At 44.3% G+C, this 8,393-nt stretch overlaps 1 long non-coding RNA gene across 1 annotated transcript; it reads right to left on the bottom strand.

The window, feature by feature from the left end:
• Nucleotides 1-483: 483 nt before the first annotated feature.
• On the bottom strand, nucleotides 484-7,846 carry LOC117511921. Its single transcript, XR_004561149.1, has 3 exons — nucleotides 7,775-7,846; nucleotides 1,831-1,837; nucleotides 484-493 (listed from the first exon to the last, which is right to left on the bottom strand). It is a non-coding gene; the product is annotated as an uncharacterized LOC117511921 (long non-coding RNA).
• Between the last annotated feature and the right edge of the window lie 547 nt (nucleotides 7,847-8,393).

The following is an 8,393-nucleotide window of genomic DNA, read 5'->3' as shown; positions in this document are numbered from 1 at the left end:
CCACAGTCGGGCACATTTGCACGGCCAGGCCAAATGTATAGCACATGCTCACCACTGTCGAGGTGTGTTCGAGGTGGTGAAAGCTCTTATGGCAGTCGCAGTGCAGTCTAACTGCAATCTGACTGTGTTCTAAATATTCTGATGGCATCAAAACAGCAGTTGAGACAGTTTGATTGCGTACGAGGGTAAATTGCCATGGTCAGGCATGGCAAGTCCTGCAGGAATGTCCCAATTGTGGCACAGATGAGCTGTATGTGCACCTCCAGTTCAGGGAGTGCAAACAAATATTCTATGTGCGATGTCTGTGGCACACATTCCTTGAACCAGTAACCAGTCCTTGAACATTGTGAACCAGACGTAAACATTGCAAAATCAAACCGAAAGTACTGTGTGTCACTGCGGGTCAATGCATCTCAGAGCCGCACCACAGCCCGCATGTCTCAACAGGGTGTTATACCCATAATAAACCTTATATCATAGATACATTGTCATTCTCTCCTATGGGTTAGATAATGTATGATCATTATGGCTGTAACACGACATGAAGGTGAGCCACACGTCTGGCCCACAGCGAGTCGATGCATGTCACAGTCGTGGCGCACCACAATGCAGCTGAATGGGATGTGACAGCTGTAATACACCTATCATTACATAAACACCATAAACCTCTGTAGGAGCAATGATGGGGCAACTGGTTCACCAGCCCTTCACAACATAAAACAGAAATAAAAGCTCACCTTCGAATGGCTTCAGGTGCGTTTTACAGTGCAGAGCGGATACTGCAGGAACTGCAGCCTGTGGTGACCACCTTTCATCCTGCCAGCACCATGAGCTGCTTACATCAGCTGTCAAATACCTCGTCCACCATTGAATATAATTACCATATGGCGCAACACCCCATTGCAAGTCACAGCATGTAACACACGATCGCAAGCTCCTCACAGTCCGAAGAATTAAGTGATTGCCAGGGAACATGTGTAAACCACAGTGTGGTCAGCTCATGGATGTTATATCCTGGAGAGAGGACAGGTGTGGGGCTTTCTCATCTGCTCGAACCGCTGTGCGTGTGTGTGCCAATCACCTGTCTGCACTGTGGGTCCTGCGTGAGGCTCACTCATCTGAAGGAACCTTCAGGCTGGATGAAATGTCCGCTCAGCTGTGTGGGTGTGTGTGTGTGCTCATAAACAGCTGATCGCTTTTCTGCATATACGTGAGCCCCTCTGGACAGCCGCCACACAGCTGATTCCCTGGTGGGTAAGGGAAAGTGAGAGAGAGAGAGAGACTGAGGGAGAGAAGAGAGAGAGAGAGAGGGTGCCTGAAATGGGGGTAAGGGGAGAGAAAGTGCAGCCGCTGATGCATTACTGTCAGGATCTGCCTTACTTCTCCTCTGGTACTTTATCCATTATATGTGTGTCATACAGGGTCCCCTGTTCATGGGTTTACTTTGCTGCAGACTGGTGGCTATTACCGGTAATAACAGCTGTGGGTGTGCATGTCGATGATCAGATGTCTGTAATATTGTGATCACATGCATCACATGCACTACAGTGAGGGGACCCACTTTACATGTATTCAGTCCATGGGTTGGATGTCATGCGAAACCCAGCAGTGAGACATGGCAGGTTTTCACAAGAGCAGGCCTCAGCGCTCGCTCTGCCATGCCTCTCCCCTTGATTGCCTTCCACATAGACCTCGGGTGGCAATTGGACCACATACATACAGGTGCATTCTGTATATTCCTGCAGTATTCTGCCAGCATTGTGGGGTTTTGTGCTGTGTTGTGGTCACATCCAACCTGCACTCTGGGCATCCATACTATGTTCTGGCCACAGCTGACCTAGCATCAGGAGCTGCTGCCCTCCAAATCTGCACAGTTCATTCGACACACATTCTGGGTATTTGTGCAGCATTCGTACATGGCTGTCCAAATGAATGTCCCTCCCGAATATAACTGGAATTCAATCAATCAATCAATCAATTTTATTTATATAATGCCAAATCACAACAAACAGTTGCCCCAAGGCGCTTTATATTGTAAGGCAAGGCCATACAATAATTACGTAAAAACCCCAATGGTCAAAACGACCCCCTGTGAGCAAGCACTTGGCGACAGTGGGAAGGAAAAACTCCCTTTTAACAGGAAGAAACCTCCAGCAGAACCAGGCTCAGGGAGGGGCAGTCTTCTGCTGGGACTGGTTGGGGCTGAGGGAGAGAACCAGGAAAAAGACATGCTGTGGAGGGGAGCAGAGATCAATCACTAATGATTAAATGCAGAGTGGTGCATACAGAGCAAAAAGAGAAAGAAACACTCAGTGCATCATGGGAACCCCCCAGCAGTCTAAGTCTATAGCAGCATAACTAAGGGATGGTTCAGGGTCACCTGATCCAGCCCTAACTATAAGCTTTAGCAAAAGGAAAGTTTTAAGCCTAATCTTAAAAGTAGAGAGGGTGTCTGTCTCCCTGATCTGAATTGGGAGCTGGTTCCACAGGAGAGGAGCCTGAAAGCTGAAGGCCCTGCCTCCCATTCTACTCTTACAAACCCTAGGAACTACAAGTAAGCCTGCAGTCTGAGAGCGAAGCGCTCTATTGGGGTGATATGGTACTATGAGGTCCCTAAGATAAGATGGGACCTGATTATTCAAAACCTTATAAGTAAGAAGAAGAATTTTAAATTCTATTCTAGAATTAACAGGAAGCCAATGAGAGAGGCCAATATGGGTGAGATATGCTCTCTCCTTCTAGTCCCTGTCAGTACTCTAGCTGCAGCATTTTGAATTAACTGAAGGCTTTTCAGGGAACTTTTAGGACAACCTGATAATAATGAATTACAATAGTCCAGCCTAGAGGAAATAAATGCATGAATTAGGTTTTCAGCATCACTCTGAGACAAGACCTTTCTAATTTTAGAGATATTGTGTAAATGCAAAAAAGCAGTCCTACATATTTGTTTAATATGCACTTTGAATGACATATCCTGATCAAAAATGACTCCAAGATTTCTCACAGTATTACTAGAGGTCAGGGTAATGCCATCCAGAGTAAGGATCTGGTTAGACACCATGTTTCTAAGATTTGTGGGGCCAAGTACAATAACTTTTATCTGAGTTTAAAACATTCAGGCTGATTCGGCCTCATTCGCGTGCATTGGTGCTAGGTGTGACAGGGCCCTAAGCACAGACTGAGAAATAACCTGTTCTGAAGACTCTCAAACACAGATGTATGCATGAAGATGTTACAGGTGACCACAGAATGAGTTTTGGGGTTTGGAGATGTTTCCAAGAAGATGAACCTTTTTCAGACCCGCCAATGACAAATCACTACATCACCAGCTGCTCATTAGTCATCTTATAAAGATCATACGTATGCAGGTGTGAAGAAGATCAATGTCCACCTATAATGTAATCTATATCGGCAGTATCTAAATACTTCTGGACTTTCCTTCCTTCCTTCCATCCTTCCTTCCTTCCTTTACTCATTCTGTCCATCATTCCTTTCTTCTGGTCCACAGTGTTCAAATTCTTAACAAACATTAGCTCTTAACTTTAACTAGATAAAGCATTGGTCCATCAAGGCTAACATTTAGTGAGAAAGATTAAAGATGACTTTAATGTGACTCCATTCTGTCTTTGATGCCATTGAAGGCTTTAATTAAAGACAGTTAAAGCCATAGATTGTATATATACACTGAACAAGCCCTGTCCAACGTCACCCACAGAAACCTGGAGGAGCTGTTTTGAAGCCCAAAATTCACTGTTCTGGGTGTCGCCAATCTGTATCGGCAGTATCCAAATACTTCTGGACTTTTCTTCCTTCCTTCCCTCCTTCCTTCCTTCCTTTGCTCATTCCTTCCATCATTCCTTTCTTCTGGTCTACAGTGTTCAAATTCTTAGCAAACATTAGCTCCTAACCTCAACTAGATAAAAGCATTGGTCCATCAAGGCCAATGTTTAGTGAGAAAGATTAAAGATGACTTTAATGTGACTCCATTCTGTCTTTGATGCCATTGAAGGCTTTGATCAAAGACAGTTAAAGCCATAGATTGTAAATATACACTAAACAAACCTTGTCCGACGTCACCCACAGAAACCCGGAGGAGCTGTTTTGAAGCCCAAAATTCACTATTCTGGGTGTCGCCAATGTTGGCGGTGCTTACTCTGCCTATGTCATAGCCAACCAAAAATAAGCGATACAAGGTTGCCACAATTTTAAAACCCATAAGCCTACTCTGAGCTTTCCAGGATAATAATATTCTGCATCGTGCTAGCAATGAGGTAAAGGCAAGTAGATCCACCTGCGAGTTAGTAAAGGACACAGTGGGGACTCCAGGACCTCCCGAAATAGCAAACAGCAGACAAGGCTCCAGTCTGATGCCAAGAATGTGAGAGACAACATCAAAATACCAATACCAATATGACCGAAGTTTGGGGCAAAGAAAAAACATATGACTTAAATCACAGGGCGAGGAGTTACATCTATCAAACAGATCAGAACATTGGGATAAATTTTGGATAATTTGGACTTTGATAGAAGTAGTCTGTGTACTACTTTATACTGAATTAGGGAAAGTCTTGCACAAGATGATGACATACGAATTCTGTCCACAGCCTTATCCCAGAAACCTTCCCCGAACTCCAAACCCAACTCTTGTCCCTAGTTACAGATTGTTTTATTGACTGGATGCTTGTTAATTGAGAGAACAAGATTATATATCAGAGCTTTCTTATGGGGCATAAGTTCAAAGAGGTCCTCCCAAGGATGTTTAGGGAACTGAGAGGGGAACTATGGAAAAATAGCAGCTGCAGACTTTGACGGTCTGGGTAACTGGTTTTGTTTGTCTCCTGAGGGGGCGTAGGCTGGAAAGAGGAACAGAAAGAGGTGGTGTGATAGTGTGAGGTCGGGGGTCACTCTGTAGGCATGCTTTTGTTAGAATACACATGATCAAGTGTGTTTTCTCCCCTTGTTGCGCACTTGATGTGTTGGTGGAATTTGGGGACGACAGTCTTGTTTTATTAAAGTCCCCAACAATGATGTGCACGATATCCGGATGAGCCCTCTGTTGTTTCGACACCATGATCTGAAGCAGACCGAGTGCCATGCTAATGTTAGCATCGGAGGGAATGTAAATATCAGTCACAAGGACTACCGTTACCTCCCATGGCAGGTAGAAGGGTCGGCACTGGACAGACATGGCCTCTAGGTCCGGTGAGCAGTAGGTGTCTATTACTCTGTTGTCTGAGTACCAATCCTTAAGCAGGTAAACATAAAATCCCCTTCCCTATGCTCTTACCGGAGGCTTCAGTCTGCTCGTAGCAGTGAATGGTGTGGCCTGCTAGCTCCATTGTGGCATCAGGACATACAGGCACAGCCAGGATTGGCTAACAATCAGCAGACAACAATCATGGATGTGGCAGCTGTAGGTGATCTGTGGCTGCAGCTCATCCATTACACTCACATTTGGCCACATTACACCCGTTCTGGTGTCTCTTCACTGGCTTCCTGTCCCTGTGAGATCAGATTTTAAGGTTCTGCTACTAGCCTATAAAACTGTTCATGGACTGGCACCTCCCTACCTAGCTGACCTAATTAAACCCTACATACTGGCCCGGGCTTTGCGTTCTAAGGGTGCAGAACTACTGTCCCTAGGGTGAATAAAAAGTGTACGGGTCACAGAGCTTTCTCTTAACGTGCCCCTGTTCTGTGGAATGATCTCCTTGCATCAATAAAACAGTCAGATTCTGTAGACACTTTCAAGTCCAGACTTAAGACGCACTTATTTTCCCCTTCGTATGGCGAGCATACTAGCATAGTATGTTACTGTGCTTTTTACCCTTTTAAATTCATTTTATTAGTAAACGGAGCAGAGCGCGGCCTCAACTGTATCTAAAGTCTGGGTCTTTTAGTGAAGCTTAGGGCTAGTGGCCAGCGATCACCTTAGTATTTCTTCTGTTCTTCTTGTTACTTAATGCTGACAAATTATACTGTTCTTGTCTTTCTGATGCCTGATTCTGTTTTTTCTCTCTGCTTGAGGTGCGGCTCCGTCCAGAGATGGGTGTTGTGTCTGTTTCTGTAACCTCCTGTCCTGTGCACCGGCAACATTTCCTGTACATTCATTTTGTAAATTGTTTTGTAAATTGTGTCTGTAGCATGGCCCAAGCAGAGCGTCGCCCCTTTGAGTCTGGTCTGCTTGAGGTTTCTTCCTCAACATCATCAGAGGGAGTTTTTTCTTACCACTGTCACCTGTTGCTTGGGGGTTGGTAATGTTAGATGTTATTTATGTGAAGCGCCTTGAGGCAACTTTGTTGTGATTTTGCAGTATATAAATGAAAATAAATTGAAATTGAAATACATCTTGTTTGCAAGAGATCTAGTGTTATTGAAGAAGATAGATGATAGCGGAGGTGTGTGCGGTGGTTTCTTAGCTGGGCTACCCGGCCCGCACGCATCTGCGCTTCTGCTTCGTCTCCCTGCACTGCCTCCGGAACCTGCTAGGCCCGATAACAAACCACAGGGTGCCTGGCGGTTTCACTATCTCCGGTGGAATGTTGTGGGTCCGTGAAAAGGTGGTAGTAATTTCCAGTTTTGTCTGAAAACCAATGTTTATCAGGTCTTGGTGGCTGTAAATATGCCACAGGATTTCTGTGGCATGTTTGTGGCAGGAGAAGAATAAATAAATAAACTATAAAACAGAAAAAGGTGCAAAATCGCGGGGAGGCTCCAGCTGCTGCGTCTTTATGTGCCGTCATCTTAAAGCTCAGTCTAAACAGCCAGTGTGAATGAAATTTCCGAAAAATTACATTAACCTTTCACACAAACCAACAGTTGTTGTAGTTGCACTGAGTTCCCACAAGAGGGTTTTATTGTCCACGCAGGTGAAGAAAAACAGACAGTGATTATGAAGGGCAACTCAGTACAAATTGAGGACCTTTAGCTCTGTTCCGGGCTGGCAAGATTTGTTTCATAGGATACTTCTGGCATTATGTACATTTCTCAGCCAATCAGAAAGTCAGTACCCATTACGTCATTCATAATGGTCAACACATGATTAGCATGCCAATGCACACACACGGTTGCACCTGTGAGTGGGACAATAGGTCCATTGATGACCCTGATTTGTCACAATTAAAGGTAAATACAGAGTGCATTCAAGAATGATGAGTTGTTGGCCTATAATAGTGCTAAACATGTTCCCAGGGTGCATACAGACACATGTATGCATAATTCTTCTTGATATTAACATAGTGCCAAGTGTGTACATTCATCATTATGTATTGAGAAACCTTCAGTTTGTTCCCACGTGTGTTGCATTTGTTTGAAAGTAGCACTATATTGGATGTCAGGATGTTTGCGTCCTGATGGCTGTTGCCATAAAGCAACTCTATTCTTCACTCGACTTTGAATCAATATCCTGGGCGTAATTTTGGCTGAGCCTGTAATTGTTTGGGTTATGTCATACTAGGATATGTATTAAAGGAACATGGTCTTGGCAAAATGTACAAAACAAAAATCCGCAACTGCCAGATATTTAAATGCCATGAGCATACCACAGACGGCACCACATGCATTTTTTTTATGATATTTGGATCGTATTGCATTTATGTTTATTGCTTTTTCAATTGTTTCCAATTGCCAGAGAAAACATTGCAGAAATTGTTAGAAAAAAATAACTAAATTTGACGATATATACCACACTATCTTGAACTCTGCTACAAAATAAACGCACGTGTCTGAGACTATATTTATAATTCATTTACGAGGCAAACACAATGTCAACAACAACACATGGTAGACCTGCATTCATTGGCTGAGAAATGTATATGCCAGAAGTGTCCTACGAAGAAAATCTCGCTTTCGGCTGAGACAAAGTCCCTCCCCCCACCCCACACTCCCCCTTTTGGAACCAGCCTCGAGTTGCCCAGTCAAGAAACTGCAACTTTTTGTTGTTCCAGATGGCTTCACTTCAAACCGTTGAATATTACCACTTTATCAATGCAATGGTTGCCTAGGAACCCCATTCACCTAATAGGCAGAGTGGGATGGGGAGACGGCCCAACCCCAGACATCGCCGGGAAACCTTACTAGCTTATTACAAACAACATCCATTCATCCCAGCCTGGTTGCCGTGGTAACCCAAACCCACCGCTCTCCAGTCAACCCCCAGTTCCTGAAGGTTGATTCCGAGGTGTTGCCAGAACAGATGTGGTACATCATCCCTCCAGCATTCCAGGTCTAATTCTAGCTCAAAGAGGCAGGATGTCAGGATTTGGACTTTTTGGGGTATGTGTTCTGTTTTACTCTTATTTTGTTTGCATTTGTTATCTGTCTGTTCTCTTGCTCTGTCTTTCTGCTTGGGTTTTCTCTGTCCTGCTCTTTCTTGTCTCTCTCTTGGTGCTTGG

The sequence above is a fragment of the Thalassophryne amazonica genome, chromosome 6 (assembly GCF_902500255.1).
Source record: "Thalassophryne amazonica chromosome 6, fThaAma1.1, whole genome shotgun sequence".
Lineage (NCBI taxonomy): Eukaryota > Metazoa > Chordata > Actinopteri > Batrachoidiformes > Batrachoididae > Thalassophryne > Thalassophryne amazonica.
Note: the sequence above shows the minus strand (reverse complement) of the source record. Positions and strands in the feature narration are given on the sequence as shown.